The sequence below is a fragment of the Python bivittatus genome, unplaced genomic scaffold (genome assembly GCF_059951505.1).
Source record: "Python bivittatus isolate LINGU-HERP-01145 unplaced genomic scaffold, Pbiv_v1 ctg000590_np1212, whole genome shotgun sequence".
Taxonomy (NCBI): Eukaryota; Metazoa; Chordata; class Lepidosauria; order Squamata; family Pythonidae; genus Python; species Python bivittatus.
In genome coordinates, this window is record NW_028277086.1 from 6,117,001 (window position 1) to 6,136,210 (window position 19,210).

General features: G+C 39.1%; 1 pseudogene; it reads right to left on the minus strand.

Annotated features, from left to right (window-relative positions):
• Positions 1 to 7,085: 7,085 nt before the first annotated feature.
• LOC148214736 (proto-oncogene Mas-like) lies at positions 7,086 to 8,018 on the minus strand (annotated as a pseudogene).
• Positions 8,019 to 19,210: the final 11,192 nt, after the last annotated feature.

The following is a 19,210-nucleotide window of genomic DNA, read 5'->3' on the forward strand; positions in this document are numbered from 1 at the left end:
TGGAATTCATTATAGAAATAAAACCTATAACGTATCTCTATCAAAAGCTCAAGAATATTTTTAAAGTAGACATTTCTGGGATAAAGAACTGGAATTTCTGATAAAGCCACAGTAATGGTTTCAGGTTCTTAAAAATGTTAAAATGGTGTCTACAGGTTTGAGATTAAGGTTGATTCATTAAAAAAAAAAAATCCCCTCTCACCCCTTTGGGCGGTACGTGTCTTCCTCAATCTTGGGTCCTCTTCCAGAGGCCTGGGAGTTTGAGGGTTCTGAGTAGGATCTGAGCTGTTCCTAGCGCTGCAGTCTTCTGGACAGAGAGCTCTGAGTTGTTCCTGGGATCCGTTGGAGCCATTCTACCAGCTTAGGGGTCACAGTCCCAAGTGCTCCTACCACCACTGGGACCACTTTGGCCTTGACTTTCCACATCCTCTCTAGTTTCTCCTTCGGGCCCTGGTACTTCTCCAGCTTCTCATGCTCCTTGTTCCTGATGTTGCTGTCACTTGGCACTGCTACATCTATCACCACCGCTGTCTTCTGGTCCTTGCCTACTACCACAATGTCTGGTTGACTGGCCAGTACCTGCCTGTCCATCTGGATCTGGAAGTCTCACAGGATCTTAGCCCTGTTATTCTCCATGACCTTTTGTGGAATCTCCCATCTGGGCTTGGGGGGGTCTAGCCCATATGCTGTGCAGATGTTCCTGTACACAATACCAGCTACTTGGTTGTGTCATTCAGTATATGCTGTTCCTGCCTGCATCTTACACCCTGCCACTATGTGTTGGACTGTCTCTGAGGCCTCTTTGCACAATCTACACCTTGGGTCCTGTCTAGTGTGGTAGACCCCTGCTTCTGTGGATCTGGTGCTTAGTGCTGTTCTTGTGCTGCTATGATCAGTGCCTCAGTGCTGTCTTTTAGTCCAGCCCTTTCCAACCACTGGTAGGATTTCCCAGCATCAGCCACCTCAGCTATCTGTTGATGGTACATCCATGCAAGAGCTTGTCTTGCCATGGCACTTCCTCCACTTGACCTTCCTCCCGTGTCTGCTGCTGCCTGAAGCATTCTTTCAGCAGCTCATCTTTGGGTGCCATCTTAGTGATGTACTCCTGGATGCATCGGGTTTCATCCAGGACACTGGCTTTGACACTCATCAGACCCTGCCTGCCCTCTTTGCGGCTGGTGTACAATCTCTGGGTGTTGGACTTGGGGTGGAAACCTCCATACATTGTGAGAAGCTTCTGGGCCTTCACACCGGCAGCCTCCATGTCTTCCTTTGGCCAGCTCACTATACTGGCAGGATATCCGATAACTGGCAGAGCGTACATGTTGAGGGCATGGATCTTGTTCTTCCCATTGAGCTGGCTCTTCAGGACGTGTCTGATCCTTTGGTGGTACTTGGATGTTGCTGTCTTCCTTGCCTCCTCATCATGGTTCCCATGTGACTGTGGGACACCAAGGTATTTATAGCTGGTCTCTATCTGGTATGCGGCCCACTGATAGTTCCACTCCATCATTATATATATGTATGTATGTATGGTATATTGGACTCCCCAGAGAATGTATTTGAAAGGATGGACATCAGATTTTTTATGCTGGAGATATAAGGAATTTGAGGACTCACTGTCACACAAGAGATTGTCATGTGATCATTTAGTATCTTTTGGAGATTCTGTATTAGTAGACTCATGGGAAAACCTTTAAATGTTAAAAATGTTAAGGTAATGTTGAATTATATACAAAAGCTTTGGAATTTGACTGTTTATCAGGAATTGTGATTGTACTGAGTATGGGGGGTGGACGGCATAGCAAAAGGAATATTAAGAAATTGGAAAAATGATGTTATTCCACATATCAAGGAATGGTGGTCAGAAATGTGTGATCTATCTGTTTTGGAAAAGGCAATATTTTCTACCAGTCAAAGGATGCAACAATGTGTGTAATTATGGCATAGATGTTGTGATACCTTATAATAATATCTTGTATTGTTTATATTACAGTAGTGAATTTCAATGGTAAACCAATGACTATCGATAAATATGAAATATAAGATAGATTTTTTCATTTCCTTCTTAGTCTGTGTTTATAGTTAGTATTTTTAATTTAAGTTTCTTTTTTTGGAAGATTAAAGATTATTTTGTTACCAAAAAATAAAACCATTATCTTTTTAAAAAATTCTTTATATGCAAAATACACATTTGAGAGGTTTGCAACAGACCTGTTTTGACTTGGTTGCAGCAAATGACCAAGAATTAGTGGATAATATTTGGCTTATCAAAGCTTCAAGGCCATAATTGTTCCCAAACCTATCCATTTGCTAGATAGAATAAGATTTTAATTTCTCCCTTGGCCTCAGCCAGCATCATTGAGAAATTGCATTACAACACAGAGATCACCATCTATGCAACATTTTTCCACATTATAAACTTTTCACCCCAGTTCTGTGTCACACACATAAACATACACTGTTTTTAACTTAGATTTTGGGAATTTCCATTGAAAGCCACACTGATTTTACTAAGACGCTAACTGTCCTGTTTCAGGGTTCAAACTCTCTCACACAGTTACTAGCTGAGAATAGTAATTTACTGAAGGTTGAATAGATAAATGGCAGCGAAAGAAAGGAATGTAAATCAGAATCTCTTAGAAAGAAAGCTTGCCTGTTTAGTTTCACTTTCAAGAGGAGCACAGAGAAGAGAAGTCAAAATCCAGTTGGAAGTTCAGAAAGCCAAGCCAGGTTTGTCAGCCAGTCCAAAGGTCAGAATTTCCAGGTTTTTTTATATGAGCAGAATGCACAGGAACAACATGCCAGAGAAGGAGATGAGACAGTTGTTTCCAATAGAGAAACATGGGTCAGGACTGCCTCTTAAATCAGGCTGCAGCCAGCTCTCTTCAATTAAGAGAATTACTCCGTTGCTTGGCAAGGAGACTCATTAAGTGTCTTTGCTTTGCTCTCTGCTCTACTCCCTGAGTCCCAGGGCTTGGAGGCCATTCTTCACCATCTGGCTGCTCCAGCTGTTCTGATGGTGCCTTTCTTTGATCAGTCCCCAGTGATTCCTGCCTTGGTGTCTCCTGAGGCTGACATTCCACTGGTTCACCTGGAGCAGCTCCTTCAGGGTCAGAGTTTGAGTCCTGGGGCATAGTGTAGCCATTTTTGTACTTTTCAGCCATTTTAGTACTCTGAATGATCTTCCCCACCCCTTTTGAGAAAAACATGCATATATCAAGCTAAAGTGATAGATTAGGGCCATAAAGTTATTATGTTGCTCTGGCATCTAAGGGATCATCTGTGAGTGCAACAGGAAACACAGAGGCTTGAATGATAACAGGCCTGACTGATCTAAGATTGTTTTTCCTGCCTACATGAGAGATACCAGATCTGAGAAATGCTTCTTTTACTGATAAGAAATGCTTGGTAGGAAGACATCTGCTTGTTTTAATAACTTCTAACATGATATGATGCTTGCTTGTGACCATGGCTCTATCTAAAACAACCTTGGGAGAGTTCACATCCACTGCTAAACCAGAGTTGATGGCATAAATCTTAGTTGGCTGGGTTCACTCAATATGTAAGCCATTAAATGTGGTTTATATACAAAACACAGCCACACTCTGGCTTAGTGTAATGTATAAACTCAGCTGGGGAAAAGGCAGAGAATGCGCCAAGTAGCTTGCTGAACAGTGTTCAAGATCTTGGGTAGAACAACCCAGATGGGCTGTGATATGATTGTTTGTTTGTAAAAGAGGCTTCAGGTGGCCCCCAAAAGGTCTGCATGAACCCTTGAGGCATCTTTCACAATGTTCAACCGTACTACAGAGGCTTGACAGGCCATGTCCCTTTTATTCACCAAGCTTCTGATTTTTGGATTGCACCCAGGAATCAAACTTCAGAATAGTTTCTGAGCCCCTCATTTCTGAAAACAAAGACCCTGCTGAAATCTGCCTTACAGTCTCTAAAGTTTATTTGCCTTCTAACATAAGATTTTGCTTTTCTGCCTCATGCTAAACATTTCTTTTTGCTTTCTCATGGTGGTGTTTTTGAGCATTGTTTAATGTTGGAGGTGGTGCATGGGTTCTCTTCCATTATAGTTATTTCAGTCACAGTGCAGCCTCCGGAGCTCCCATGTTTCCTAGCCTGAGAAAGCTTAATCGGATGAGTATCCTCTCCTGCCTTGCTTTGGGATTGAATTGGACTGCGAGAAGGCAGAGAGGCAGCAGAGCTCTTGAAGGTGATCATGCAGAGAGAGTCAGGACAGTCCTATCCAGGCCTTCACCCCTGCTAACCAAGTAAGTGGAGGACCTCCATGTTCCACCCATGACAAGTTCTCTGAAATTCTCTTCTCTTTGGACAAAAATGTTGAATGCCTTTCTTCTTCTTCAGATTACATGAGAAATGTTTGGAAGGAAATACAGGAAGGTGATCATGGACCCACCACGCTTTTTAAAGAGGATATGAAAGAGAAGTTAAAAAAGAGACCTCCAGAATCTCCATTGTAAGGCATGGAGACCTACTGCTCCTTTCAGGAATCATCTCCTTCCAGCCATAAAAAAAGTCCTTCAAGATTTTCAGTGTTTGGTTGAAGCAATCAGAACAAAAACTGCATCTGTTGGAAAATATAGACTAACCAGCAGAACACAATCAGCCTGATCCACATCCCCTACTTGCTTCCTGGAGTAATTTGGTTAGCAAGGAAATTGCTGTCACAATTAATAATTGCTGCCATAAGATGTTCCTCCTTTCATGGGCCTTATGTCTAGGAATTTGACCTCCAGATTTGGCTGCTTCTCAAGTTATGATTGCATCTTTAAGCACTTTCTTTGCATATCGAATGTGCTAGCACTTTTAAATGGCAAAGTTCAGATAAGGATATTTTGCAAGTTCTATTTTTTCTTTCTGAGAAAGTTTGCACATTGGTTCACCTCAATTATCCTTTCAGAGAGTACCTGCATCAAGTGCAGGTCAACCAGATTCATTGAAAAAAAATCTCATCTGGATCAGACCAACTCCGGTCTTACTTTAGGATTTTGCTTCCATCATTAGTCCATCTATGGCTCTAGGAAGCAGAAAATGGCAGTATAGCCTTCTCCTGCTGCCACTGATATTTAGAGGTATGCTGGCATTTCATTTCATGAATAATGACCCCCGAGAGACCTGCCCATCTTCTCCATGCTGTGCATGACTTTATTGGCTGAGAACTATGTGGATTCAAGATGAAAGTAGCTTAAATGGCTTTAATAGTAAGGTTGAGTTGCCTGTTGAAAACAGTCTTCAAGTATGGAGGATCTCACCGTTCAGAACAACCCAGGATGACCCAACTCATTTTGTTTGGAGAGCTGGGCCATTGTTTACATAACCAAAAGGACAATTTTGCTTCAGATGACATTCTGAGAAAATCCAAATGTTTTTGCTGGATCTGAGGCTGTTTTAAAAGTAAAAATGAGGCTGGAGCTTGGTTTCGCAGGATGTTTTTAATAAAAGAGTAAAGGGTAGGGAGGGGTATGAGGCCTGGCAGCACCAAAAGAAGGAAGCATGAACAGCTACCACATTGCATGACATGACATCACAGCAAGAAATGGAAATCTGGAAGATCAGTGGCCATTAGCCTTGATGGCAGTGGGACTTCTTCTGAAGGCCATCTGCTGGGGGAGAAATGGGCTTCCTTGTGCAATTGGTTGGCCACTCTGAGAACAGATTACTGGAGTAGATGGGCCAGGGGAGAAATCCAGGAGGGCACTGCCTACATTCTTATGTAGTTATTACTGAAGGAGCGCAATGGCCAAGTGGGGTTTTGAGACTGAATCTCTGCAGTTGAAGTCAAACACCACAGGCGCTACACTTAATTTGCCTCTCATCTTAAATCCCTTCCCATCTACTATCCTAATCCTAGGCAATCTACTTTGGTTGAATTTCCATTTAGAAAGAACTTGGTGGTGGGAATTTTCCTCAGCTTTTCCTGCTTGGGTTTGAGCATGTGTGACCAACATAAAATAGAAGACAGTGGAGGAGGTAGAACGTGATCTCTCTGGCCATGAATTTGGAGTAATGGAAGGGTAATTTCAAAGGAGAGGAAGATTACTCTTGGCAGGTAGAGAGTAAAAAGCATTAGTGACATCAGGGAAAAGGAAAACAGTCCAGCATTATATAAAACCTTGGGAAAGGTAGCTTTAGAAAGCTGTGTATCTCAGTGGCCATAGGCAAACACATGACTTCTACAGACACAGTTATCTGTTATTCATTTATTTGCTAAATTTCTATCCTTCAACATTCAAGGTGGCTAACAACAAATAAAAAGAGAAAGTATAAACCACAAGAATAAATGATTATAATTTAAATTAAGGCAAAATTAAAATCAATATCATTACAATTGAAATCCATTGAACAAAATATTTAAACATGCATGGGAAATTAATCAAATATATGTATTGAAGCATGGGTGATACTATAGAATGAGGTTTCCAGAGTCACAGATCAATTCTGACTGGTACATGGACTTTGCTGGGTAACTGGCTGTGAGGATAAAAAAGCAGGGAACATCAAAGCATTTTAAACAGTGTTTGGAGCATTTTTAATTTGTGCTTGAAAATGAGCAAAGGGCGAGTGCAGAAATTGGAAGATCAGGAAAACATTCCATTCAGCTGCTCCCAGCTAATGACTAAGATCCAAGAAAAGTTTAACCCATTTAATCCATGTGTTATCACCTCACGTCATCTCAAAAGGATCTGTTTGAAATGTCTTGGAGAGACCTGACTATTTGTTTGTTTGTTTGTTTGTTTATTATTACATTTGTATGCTGCCCATCTCCTCCCAACGGGTGACTCTGGGTGGCTCACAGTTAAAATCAGAAACCCCATCAACAATTAAAATTCCCCTATAAGTAGTTAAATTCATCCATTAAAAATCAAATAAAGACAACAAACCCTATACATATGGTTTGCTGAGGAAATGAGACTAATTTCCAAAGTTCCTTGGCATTAAATGTCTGGTAATCCTGTATTTGCCAGAACAGTTTTGACTGAATGAGACATCAAGTCCTGGATATCAACCATGGAGAAGAAGAAAGATGAAAGATTTTCAGTCTTGTGAGAACATCATAACTGGATGTCAACCTAGACCTCTGGTTGCTGTTCATTCTCTTCTTCCTCCTTGAAAATTCTCTGGAGGATGATTTTTAGGTTGGACATAGAATGAAGTTCCTTCTTTCTCCCCAATAGAAAATAGATCAGTGGGTTAACACTGCTGCTTAGACAGGCAAATAAGTAGGCATATGCAGCTAAATTGGAATATTTCTGATTGAAAATAACATCTATGAGATAAATAATGATTGGTGGAAGAGAAAAGATGAGGAAGAAAAACAGGGCAAGCAAAATGGCTGTGAGAAGCTTCCCTCGCCTCTTCCTCCGTGATTTAAGATAGCCTTTGATGAAGAGGGCCAGACTGGAGACCAGCATGAGTGGGAAGCAAACAGTGGTATATATGAAAATGTGGTAGAATTGGCGGAAGTTTCGATGAGATTTAACCAAAATCAAAGTGTAATGAATTGCACAGAGAAGGAAAGAGACAATCCATGTAATGGCACAGAGGATGGTGGACAAGTATGGGGGCCGATGGCATCGATACCAAATTGGGTAGAAGACAGACAAACACCGGTCAATGCTGATGATTGTCAGAAGAAATTGACCGGTGCAGTAAGTGCATACTGCACATTCTGTTAGTTCTATGAAGGAATCCCCAGTTGTTATAACAAGAATTGCATGCACAAACAGGGTTATGAGAGTCCCACTGTCAGCCACAGCTAAATTGAGGATATAGATGGTGAAAGAGTTCCTCTTAATCTGGGAACCCAAAACTCGGATGACAGTTCCATTTCCAATAACCCCTGGAATACAGATTAAAATGATTAATGAATAAAGGAGTGTTTTCACATATCCAGGGTCATAAATGATGCCTTTTGAGTATATGGCATGAGTATCATTGTGTTCAATAGAATCAAATGTCAAATTTCCCATTTTAGCATCCATTATTCCAGAAATTATGATCATCAGGTTGGTTGTCATTTTCAGTGGAAATGAATCTTATTTTGATTGTATTTATTTGTTTGTTTGTTTCTGCTTCTTGTTGAGGGTGAATTATAGATCTAGACAGGTAAAGACCAAGCCAAATGTCCTTTGCCTATGTTTTGGTTTTTCCAACAAGATGGTGGAAGATGTGTGGGAAATTTCACAGAAAATCTTCAGTGGAAGTCACCTGGGTTATGCTTTTGGGTAGTCCTGCTTTTGTTCTTGCTCAAGAAGGCAAACGTTGAGACATCAGACTCCCACAAAGTAGAAGACTTGTTTCACCTCAATTCCATACATGAAAAGCAGAAATAACTCACGGAGGTCAGTTTGTTTTTCACTTTGCCAGATAAAAGAGGAAATTCCTTTTGGTTTGATTGGTTCTCCTCTGGCTCTTTACAAGAACTGTGTAATATGAAAAGTGAAAAGAAAACAATCACTCTAATGGCAAACCATATGGATCTCTCCATTTCTATTTTAAAGAGTAATTAGAACTGCTGTACTAATTATTAGTCATAGTTCTTATCCTTCTAAAATGATCACTTTGGGACCACATATAAACAACAGAATGTTTCATGATATTCTGGTTGGTCAGAGCTGAACCTCACAGGAGAGGAAAATGTCCATTGGAATCACTAATGGATTCTTTGTTTTTATACGTGATAACAGCAGCAAGACTTTTATGTACACATAGGTGGAAAGATTTGCCATTCCCTACAGTGGAAGAAGGGATGGTGCAATTGATGGAGTTGGCTGAGATGGTGAAATTGGCAGCTTAGGTTAGAGAAGAGACATTGATTGATTTTAATGCTGATTGGAAACCTCTTCTGGACTTTTGGTGTGAAACAGAAAAAATGAAATCATGATATATGGATTTGACATTTATAAATAATAGTAGACAATAGAAAAAAATGGAAGTGAATGTGAACTTGGAGTAAGAGCTTAAAGCAAATTTATCTGTTGTAAAAGAAAGTTGGAAGCCATTTTTATCTTGTATTTCTTTTTTTTTCTACACTTGTTTTCATTTTCATTCTTTAACTGTTTCTCTTTTCTACTTTCTATCTTAATTATTAGTTCTTGTTAGTTTTTACCTTTTTATCTTGAAATCTAATAAAGTTATTTGGAAAAAAAAGAATCACTACCTGGTTAACTTCTCCCCTACTAAATATTTCTAGTATTGTGGAATCTCAGATGGTTGGTGATAATTTAACAAGGGGTTTAACTGGCTATTGAATTTGAATTTCAGAAATTTCTGTATTTTTTTTTTTTTAATCAGTGTAAACATTAGCTGGAACTGGCATCCTCATGAAGAACAGAGCAAATCTTCCCAGCAAAGGAAGAACGTTTTTCTGACTGGGAGGGGGATTCTATTCCCTGAGATGGGGTGAGGCATTGGGGAGTGGGAGGTGCTTGTTTAGAAAGTCCTCTCGTTATTTACAAGCCGCTTCCACTCACTGCTGTGGAACGAAAGAGGTCTAAACTCCTTGGCAGGGTTGGGCGGTTGGTTTCTCTAGGAACGAGGAAGGTTTTGTGGCCCAGTCACAACAAGAGGTGAATGGGATTGTTGGTTTCTATGCTAGGGAGAGAAATTGAGACGATGGGAAGCTGGAAAAGGAAGTATTTCCTGTTCTGCTCCAATCTGGGCTCCTCTGAATGGAAATACAAATAATCAGGAGAAGGAAGAGAAAAGGGAAATAAGGCTATCAAACATTTTTGTCTGACCAAAAGGAAGTGGCAAGGAATAGGCCTTGGGTAGTTGTTTTCGGAGGTTTCAAGAATTTGGGGATTCAACATTGAAACGGCTCTGTGTATCCATGGGTGAATGTAAAGGCCTCTGATCTGGACCCAAATTGGAGGCAGAACATTCTTCATGATAACATTTAGTATATTCTTCCATCCTTGATGTACTTGGAATTTTATTTTGCTTTATTTATATTTATTTATTGACAGACTTATAGGTATGTGTCAGCCCTTTGAGGTAGGGCAGGTCAGGAAACAGACAGTAGAAGAAATACTGGAACTGGAGTAATATTGGCTATAATAACATCTTGAAAGTCTGACAGCATTTCCTCTCCCTTCCCACTTATACCAAATATCTTCTCCAAAATCATCTTTGTGTTCTTCTACTGTATATCCTATCATCCCAAGGTTCTAGGTAGCTAACTCCTCGCTAAGCTAAGCTAAGCTAAGCTAAGCTAAGCTAAGCTAAGCAAAAATATAAAACAAAATAATAAAAGAGTAAAATGAAATAAAGTATACACTGAAACAACAGCCATATAGAACACCATATAAGCCACCTTAAAAAGTAAGGACAATTTTTTGCAGTGATATAAAATGAATAATTACTCGACTTGAGAAAGGAATGAATATGGGGGAGAAAAAGCAGGGAAAAGGGAAACCAAAGCAAAACAAAAGGGAACAAAACCACAACGACATTTGGTCGGACAGGAGACAATTATTGAAATAACTCTGCTCTCTATGACCTGAAAAATGTAATCAGGGAGTGCAGTTGCCCAACATCAGAAATATCCAGAGAAGGTGCTCCTGAATGAAAATGAGGAGCTTAGAACTGGGTCATGGGTGGGGAAAAAGTCAGTAGGAGAAGAGGAAGACCAGAAAAGGGCATCTTCACAAGCCTTCTGACAAACATTGGAAAGGAAAGGATGTTCTTGAGAAGTAACCACATCTGTCCAGAACATCAGGAGCAGATTTGTGAGTCACTGCAGATTAGGACTTGATAAGGATTGTGGGATCAATGGTCAGGCCTGAGCCCTCACTAAAGGAGGATTGGCCCCATGCTTATAATCCACAGTGGTACAACATGGAAGCCCTATGAGGCACACTATAGTGGATGCTTCAGAAACACCCACAGAGGCTCCAGACATGCGAGAATCAGTTGGTGCCACTGGTGCTTTTATGGCAAGCAGGTTGGCAGGAAGATACAGGTGGTTATGTTGGCTAAGACTTACAGTGCTGAGGAAGTACATCTAGAAATTGTTGTCTCCACCATGCAACTGTTTAACTGATTTTTAAAATGTAGATGTAGATGCAGATGTAGATTTAGATGTAGATATATATCTGGTCATCCATGATGGATACCTTTTTGTAAGAAATCATACTATCAAATAATCTCATTTTAGCAGTTCCTAAGACTCATCCTGAACTGAGAAAGAGTTCTTTTCGTATAACAGTTGCCATGATGGAAGTTCTACCTTTACTCTGGACATACCTGGTGATGATTGGGAAGAATCCCTGGTGCGAACCAGCAGGTCTCTTTGAGGAAGAGGAAGTCCAGAAATCTGGAGTTCTTTGATAAATTCAGTTTGGTCTGTATGTGAAGTAGCTGTGGTGAGAAACCAGAATTTATTTAACAACAGAAGCAGATTTCCGGGTTAAAGAAAAGAGGAACTTGCTTCATATTTTGCTATATACTTGGAAAGAGAAAGTGTTTTTACAAATTTTATGCAAAAGAAATATTTAAAGATGTACTAATAACTTGGAAGGGGAAACAAGAATTTACGAGACTGAAAATCAGATCATAAAATGCTAGATTATAAAAGAGAAAGGAAAGAGAAAGGAAAAGATGCTGTGGATCTGAAGATGGACTCATAGTTGCTTGATTATGAAAATGATGCAGAGAAAGAAGCTGTAATGCATCAGAAGAGTGAGTGTGAGAGTTATCTGGACCCACAGAAGGGAAACCTCAAATCTCTGAAATCTTTCCGAAAATAGACAGGGGGAGAATGATAAGAGATTATTATTTGGGGTATTATTTGAAGACGTGAATGAAGACTACTGAGCCTTCCAAAAAGAAGAGAAAGGAATTCAAAGTGGATTTATCAGATCAGGGTCAAATAGCCTATGTTCTGATCTTGGAATGTTAATACTGAATGTTCTTTCTTTGGCCTGGATTATAAGACAATGATTTATACCTGTAAAAGTGATTTATTTGGTTTAGGTTAATATATATATATACACACACCTAAATAAAGGTTAATATAATAATAATAATAATAATAATAATAATAAATTATTAATAAGTTATACATAATATATATTATATATAATAAAACAATAATTTTATTAATTATTATTATTATTATTATTATTAATAATAATAATTATTATTACTGGTCTTTTGTATGCTTCAGGAGAGAAATCTTTTAGGTTTTACTTTTAAGGAAAATTTAGAAGTTAAAATGTGAAATAGACCTATTTGTTGAAGCTTAAAATATATAGTTTATAATCTCTGGCACTCTTAATGCTTTTGCTGATAAGATTGATTGTTGAATATTCTTCATAATTCGGTTATTGTGTAGGGATGAGAAAGGGGATGAAGAGGGCTTTTTAAAGTAATTTTAGAGAAGGTTTTAAGTTACTGTTAATGCGTATACTTGTTTGGAGGGAGGGGGAAGTCACCTTTTATATTTCTTTCTTTCTCTTTTCTCTTTTTTTCTCTCTCTCTTCTTTTCTTTTTGTGTGTGGGTCTCTTGGTTTTGCATTAGTTTTTATATATATAAACTTTAATTAAAATATTATTTTTTTAAAAAAGAAATTTATCCCAAAGTCTGTTTCATCCTCTATCTGCAAACATTAATAATTTTTGAAATGTTTGCATGAAAATTTACACTAAATGGAATGGAGAAATAAATCCTTTTTCTAGCTTTCTAGTAAAGGTGAGGTTCATTAGAAGAGTTAACAAATTACACATGTCCGCATATGTTGCTGAGGACATATATTGGGTTGAAAAGGGTTAGTTGGAGCCATGGAGGTAAAAAGCAATTGGAACCCTGTGGTGCTTTTCAGGATGCAGAAGGCATCACACATGGAGCTTTGCTTGAAGAGCACTCAAAACTACAGTTGGTCCAGAACGCAGCAGCCTGAGTAATGGTGGGCATTTTTCATTTTGCTCATGTGACAGCTCTACTTTGTGAGTTGCACTGGTTACCAGCAGGCTTCCAGGTGTAATTCAAAGCATTGGTTGTCACCCATAAAGGCTTCTAATGGCTTAAGACTTGGACACCTATGGGACCACTTTCTTTTATTTGTTTCTGCCTGGCCAGTAAGATCTGGCCCAGTTGGTTCATTCCAGGTCCCATTTATCAAGAATGTCTTTTGCAGGACCTAAGTTATAGGTCTTCTCTGTGACCGTGTCTACCCTATGGAGCTACATTCCTTCCGAAATTGGTATGGCTCCAAGCCTTCTGCACTTTTGCAAATCTTTCAAGGCCTTTTTAAAGGTTCTTCCAGCAGGTCCTGGGAAAGGATTTGTACCAAATGTATTAAATATTTAGGTATGTGCATACCAGAAGGTATAACTCAGTAACATCTAATATAAATAAAATATGTAAATAGGTTTCTTTTGATATGGACAGATGGGAGTCATAAAACCTCACCCTTTGGGGAAAAGTAAATGTTCTCAAAATGAATATGGTTCCCAGATTTATTTATATTCTGAGAGGAATTCAAATATCTGGAAAATACTTTCAGAAAATAAATTCTTTGTTTAGAAAATGTTTATGGAATTCTTCGATTCAGAGAATATCTTCACAGAACATTCAATTACCAATCAATGATGGAGGATTCGTTTTCCAAATCTGGAGCTAGATCACAAAGCTTACCTACTGTCAAGTGTTAAATACTGGAAGCCAACAAGTAGTGTTAATTTTCTGATTTGGGCAACATTGGGATATACATATATAGCACCTTTGGTTGGATGGACAGTATTAGGATCTAAATACAAGAGAACTCTAATATCTCTGGAAACAATTTTGTCAATTAGAAAGCTATGGGATGTAATGTCTAATTTAAAAAGTTTTGATCCTTTTTCCTATGCCAAATTGACTTTATGGGGAAACCCAACTTTAAAAATTGGGAAAAAGATGGTGATATGGAAAAATTGGATGGAAGTGGGGTTATTGATTTTGGACCAACTGATAGATGATGAAGACGATTTTTTAATGTAGGCTGTGCTGAGAGGTAACTATCATCTATCAGATGTAACCCAATGGCAATATTTACAGCTACAACATTTGTTAACAACATTGTTTGGACCAACAGCATTTTCAGCTTCTGAGACACCTGAGGTACTAGAACAACTTGTTAAATCCTTTAGAACTAAAAAACCTATGACTAGCTTTTATAGATATTTGTTATCAATAAATCAATTTGATATGCAGATGTTAAGGGATGAGCAGAATAAAGAATTAGAAGTTTCTATATTGCCTAGACAATGGGAGAGTGTCTTATCTTCTATAACAAGAGTGTCAGTGGACCTTAAACTACAACTCATACAAAAAGAAGTAATATGTAGAATTTACTGTACTCCATTACATTTGAATAGAAAAGGATTGTCAAAAGGAGCATTTTGTTTGAGATGTAATAAGGACAATGCCTCTTTAAAAGATATGTTTTACAATTTATTTTAACTCCACCCTTGGTGTGATTTATTGGGCTATAGCACACCAGGCAATGAACACCGCATTTTGGGACAACAGTAACCACAGATCTTGTGTTACACACGCTGCTCCCAGGTTCGGCTTATGGTCACTCACTCACACACTCACAGCCTGTTGAGGCACGAGGATCTTGTCAGCCTCCCTTGCTTTCTACCTGGGTTTTCCAGTTAGGTGCAGCTGGAGTAGACAGACACACAGCCCTGGTCAACAGCAGGGAAATAATTGGGGATACACACAAATCACTTCCAACCGAATACTGAGGCACAAGAGGTTCTTTGTAATACACGGAGACCCAGTGAATTTAAAGTAACAGCAAAACTTTACTGGTTGCAAGGTACATTTGCTTTTTCTCTCTCACACACACACGCTCATCCACACTTATCCACGTCCTTCCCAACTAGGCTGCCAGGCACTAGCTAGAGGGATGGAAACCTCCAGGTCTGGATCCAAAGATGACTCAGAAAACTCAGACAACTCAGAGTGGGCGGGCTTTGGGACCCCTTTTATCCCCAAAAGTCCTTGCTGGGTTGATTTACAGGTTGATGGGATTGGGGTGAGGGTTTCCATGTGCTCAGGCCAAACTTCCTTTTTCTGGTTCAAGTCCTTTGTTTTTTTCCTTAATGACTTGCTTCCTTCTTATCTATGTCCCTGAAGGGATCTCATAGATAAGTTTCCTGGCTTTTGTTCTCTCTGCTTACGTGCCTGCTTCATCTTTAGCTTATGGCAGCTTCGGCCTAGTCTCACACTTAAGGCATCTTTAAGAATGTTCAACCGTTCTATGGAGGCTTGACTAGCCAAGTCCCTTTTATTCACCGAGCTTCTGATTTTTGGACTGCACCAGGAATCAAACATCAGAATAGCTTCTGAGCCCTCCATTTCTGAAAACAAAGACCCTACTGAAATCTGCCTTACAGTCTCTGATGTTCATTTGCCTGCTAAAAGAAGAGTTTGCTTTTCTGCCCCATACTAAGAATTTCTTTTTGCTTTCCCATGGTGGTGTTTTTGAGCATCGTTTAATGTTGGAGGTGGTGGATGGGTTCTCTTCCATTACAATTCTTTTGGTCACAGTGCAGTCTCCGGAGCTCCCATCTTTCCTAGCCTGAGAAAGCTTAATCGGACGAGTGTCCTCTCCTGCCTTGCTTTGGGACCGAATTGGACTGCGAGAAGGCAGAGAGGCAGCAGACCTCTTGAAGGTGATTGTGCAGAGAGAATCGGGACAGTCCTATCCAGGCCTTTATTCCCTGCTAACCAAGTAAGTTGAAGACCTCCATGTTCCACCCATGACAAGTTCTCTGAAATTCTCCTCTCTTTGGACAAAAATGTTGAAAGCCTTTTTTCTTCTTCATATTACATGAGAAATGTTTGGAAGGAAATACAGGAAGGTGATCATGGACCCACCACACATTTTTCAGAGGGTGTGAAAAAGAAGTTAAAAAAGAGACCCCCGAATATCGTGTTTTTGTATCTTCTTATAATAACATCATATTGCAATCCAGAGTAGTAATATTTTCATCCAGTAAGCCAATGCCTTTGCAAACATTACCATCTCATAAAATAATTTACCATGATAAGCTTCCATAAATTTACACATTGACTGCAATTTATCCATCACCTGAGGACTTGATATATCTTGAAAAAGACTCTTAGCCCCAGATCAAATTAAGCTGAAAAAAACAGTTCCAAGAAACTCAGAAGCAAGAATAATATCATCTTGAGATTTCACCATCAAAATTAATTGTTCTATAGAGGAGGGGCTGGGAATCTTCTCCCTGGCTTTTTTCACTTTCACTTCAGGAGGCACAATTAACTCTTCTTCCCAATATGGCCTTCTCCTGCTGCCACTGGTATGCTGGCATTTCATTTCATGAATAATGACCCCTGAGAGACCTGTCCATCTTCTCCATGCCATGAATGACTTTACTGGCTGAGAACTATGTAGATTCAGGATGAAAGTAGCATAACGGCCTTAATAGTAAAGTTGAGTTGACAGTTGAAAACCGTCTTCAAAATATGGAGGAATTCACCATTCAAAACCTAGCATACAAACTATACTGGTCCTTTCAGTTCAATTTCATCAAATTCAAGTCTAAGCAATAAACCCCACACAATTTATTTAGAGCGGTTTTTCTCAGCCTTGGCAACTTTAATATGGGTGGACTTCAACTCCCAGAATTTCCCAGCCTGCAAGTCCACCTAACTGAAAGTAGCCAGGGTTGAGAAACACTGCCTTAGAGACTCATTGCAACCCAGGATGACCCAAACCCTTTTCTTGGGATAGCTGGGCCTTTGTTAACATAACCTAAAGGGCAATTTTGATTCAGATGACATTCTGAGAAAATCCAACTGTTTTTGCTGAATCCAAGGCTGTTTTGAAAGTAAAAATGAGGCTAGAGCTTGGTTTTGCAGGATGTTTCTTCCATCCTTGATGTACTTGGAGTTTTATTTTGTTTTATTTATATTTATTTATTGATAGACCTAATAGGTAGGCATCAGCCCTTTGAGGTAGGGCAGGTCGGGAAACAGACACTACAAGAAATACTGGAACTGGAGTAATATTGGCTATAACAAGATAATCTTGAAATTCTGAGAGCATTTCTCCTCCCCTCCCTCTTATACCAAAGACAACCTAGTGGTCTCTCCAGAGATCTTCCTCAAGATCATCTCTGTGTTCTTACACAAATATACAGTATATGCATTTGAATAATATTTGAATTTGATAAATATATATAGATTTGCAATTATTTACTGTATAATGGTATACTACACTTTTTATTTTTTATTTTGTTCTTGTATTATTGTCACTTTTTGTAATACCACGTTTTAATATTTTCTTCCTTCTTTTCATGTATTATTATTTTTGTGTTTTTTTCTTTTTTGTTATTTATTAAAAAGCAATAATAATTTATTAATTATTATTAATGGGGAGAAGGGTGCTGTATAAATTTAATAACGAAATTAAATTAAATTAGAAAAAAAGAAATACCATTTGCCTGAAATCAAGAACTGGTGGGACTACAAAATAGACAAAGTAATAGAAAATGAAGAAGCTAAAGTGCTCTGGGACTTTAGAATTGAAACCTACAAACACCTGCCACACAACACCCCAGACTTAACAACTGTTGATAAGAAAGACAAAAAAGTCTGGATAGTGGACACTGCAATACCTGGAGACAGCAGAAGAGAAGAGAAAGAGCTGGAGAACATCACAAAATATAAAGACCTGCAAATAGAGGTAGAACGACTCTGGCAAAAGAAAGCCAAGATTGTACCAAGTGTAATAGGTGTCTTGGGTGCAATCCGAGAACATCTGGAGCACCACTGGAGCCCCATCGGCATTGATAAAATCACCATCCGTCAATTGCAAATGGCAGCTTTACTTGGAAGAGCTCCCACCTTGTGATGATACGCTTAACACCATCAAACAAGTGGTGTGAAAGAGAAGTAGAAAAAAGAGACCCTCCAGTATCTCCATCGTAAGACATGGAGACTTAGTGCTCCTTTCAAGAATCATCTCCTTCCAGACACAAAAAAAGTCCTTCAAGATTTTCAGTGTTTGGTTGAAGCACTCAGAACAAAAACTGCATTTGTTGAAAAATGTATACTAACAAGCAGCCCACAGGTCAAAATGGGCAAGATGGTGGACACCTGTATCCACATCCCCTACTTGCTTCCTGGAGTCATTTGGTTAGCAAGGAAATTTCTGGCACACTTAACAACTGCTGCCATATGATGTTCCTCCTTTAATGGGCCTTAACTCTAGGAATTTGACCTCCAGATTTGGCTGCTTTTCAAGATACAATCATATCTTTAAGCAATTCCTTTGCATATTGGGTGTGCTAACACTTTTAACATTTTAAGTTGCAGATTCAGAGAAGGATATTTTGCCAGTTCTCTTCTTTCTTTCTCAAAACATTTGCAGCTTGGTCCACCCCAATTCTCCTTTCTGAGAGCAACTGGATCAAGTGCAGGTCAACCAGATTCATTGAAAAAAAATATCATCCTTAGGTTCTGCAAGAGATCTACTTCTCCCCTCTGGAGATTCTTCCTATCATTAGCAGATATGTCAGCAGTAAAGGTAGAGCTTCTATTGTGTTAATTGTTACTTGCAAAGTACTCCTTTCTGAGTGCAGGATAGGACTTGGGGACCTTTGGATGGGATCAGGTGATATTGCAGGATCCTTTGGCCAGTAACGGAGCTCAGTTTAGCAGCATTTTTTTCCAGGATGGTGTGACACCAGTCTTCTCACCCCTCACTCCAATAAGTCTTTGGGTGTGTATGCGTGTGTGTGTTTACCTGTATATATATATATATATATATATATATATATATATATATGCTTTCTTAACTTTTAACTTGTTTCTTTTAACTTTTAATTTTTAAATCCCAGTTTTTATCTTGTTGACTGGTGCGTGTCTGACTTTCTTTGGATTTCTTTTATCTGAGTATTATTTTCTTAATGGGGAGGAAGATGAAGAGGAGTCACTCAAGATCTGGGCACATAAACCCGAGAAAATCCTTGAAGCCTCTAAGAATTGATGAGGCCAGTTAGGGCCACTGATTTATTTACGATAAGTAATCGGTTCAACCCCTTGGCTGATTCATGAACGGAAACAGTTCTAGTCACGGAGGCAGATTGTATGAGCAATCAAGGCATGACAATGTCCTACCTACTACAGGAATCTCCACTGCCAGAACAGCTA